Here is a 1,572-nt window from a genome sequence, read left to right as displayed (position 1 = left end):
CTTCTGGACGCCCATGTGACCAAAAGCGTCATGAGCCTTCTGAAGAAGAGAAGATCGCAGAAGAGCAGAAATGTAGACTTTTAGAATCCCTCTGCGCGTCACTATGGCCATTTCATTCTCAATGATGTGCTTGCAAGGCGATTTCTTGTTCGCATGCGGTTGCAGTTGCTCAGCTAATAGAAGCTGAATAATCGGGTTTCGTGTCACCTTCGATGTTGTCAGGGCCCTTTTGATGCTTGATATTGACGTCCTACATAGAGAGCTTCAAGGGCCATCCAAACAGACGTTCTCGAGGATTTTGGATGTTTTTTAGCCACTGCAATGCAGCGACGTCGGTAACCACCGTTAACGGTTTTGCATGAAGATAGCAATGCCATTTGTCGATGGCATCAATATTGCCAAGCATTCAAGCTCTGTGATGGTGTAATTGACCTCATGCTTATGCGGCTTGCGTGAGCGATACGCAACTGGGTGCTCAAGGCCTTCATCATCGGCTTGCTTCAAGACGGCACCGATACCTTTGCTGGACGCATCTCAGTAGAGCACACAAGGTCCGGAGTCATCATAACTCGCGAGGAAGGGCTCTTCTGTTACGCATTTTTTAAGCTTTGTGAGAGCCAGCTGGCAGTCAGGGTTCCATTTCAAAAAAGTATCTTTGCTTAGCAGGGGTGCCAAATTGTGAGCAATTTGACTGAACTGGGGGGTGTACCTACGGTAGACATTGACGGTGCCAAGAAAACACTATAGCTCTTTTGGGCGTGAGGGCCTGGGAAACCGCAGAATCGCCAACACGGTGCGGTGTTTTGGCTGACTATGCCTTTTGAGACCCTGTGTCGCAGGTAATCAATGGATGTGTGGGCGAACTGACATTTTATCAGCTTCGGCCTAACTCACTCGCTTTTCAGATCGTTGAGGACCGCGTCGACATGCTTCAGATTGTCAGAAATCGTGTCTGAATACACCAAAATACCGTCGAAACAGTTAATGACATGCGCTAATCGATGTTTCGCCAAGGTGGAAGTGACAGACCACTGGAAAGTGGCTGGAGAATTCCGCAGACCAAAAGGCATGACAAGCCATTTGTAGTGACGGGTACGTGTGACAGTGGATGTTTTAGGGATGTGTTCTGGGTGCATTTGACGTGCCAGTCACCCGTCGTGATATCCAACGTTGAGAAGAACGTCGATTCCCCCAGAGAGTCAAGAATGTACTCAAAGCCATGGATGGGCTGGTAATCAGGCACCGTGTCGGCATTAGGCTTGCGGTTTTCTATGCAAAATTGCTCGCCCTAACCCTTACTTCTCGGCCAGAAGTGCCGGAGCAGCATAACGGGACGTAGACAGCAGTATTACGCTTTGCGTGAAAAGGTCGTTGACTGGTGGGTCCATTTCGACGATATCGACTTATGAGCATTGTTAGGTGGCCTGGCGGATGGGGACCTTGTTTGTAACTGGAATGCGCTGCATTTCAGTAGCGGTACATCCAATCTCAGTTTGCGATTTTCAAAATAAAGGTCCCCGTACTTGTGGAGAAATGCTTAAGTGCAAAACTCGGAGTTTCATTTAAGTGGCC

The sequence above is a fragment of the Haemaphysalis longicornis genome, unplaced genomic scaffold (assembly GCF_048455015.1).
Source record: "Haemaphysalis longicornis isolate Haplotype H1 unplaced genomic scaffold, Haemaphysalis longicornis Haplotype H1 scaffold_11, whole genome shotgun sequence".
Lineage (NCBI taxonomy): Eukaryota > Metazoa > Arthropoda > Arachnida > Ixodida > Ixodidae > Haemaphysalis > Haemaphysalis longicornis.
This window is presented reverse-complemented; position numbering follows the sequence as displayed.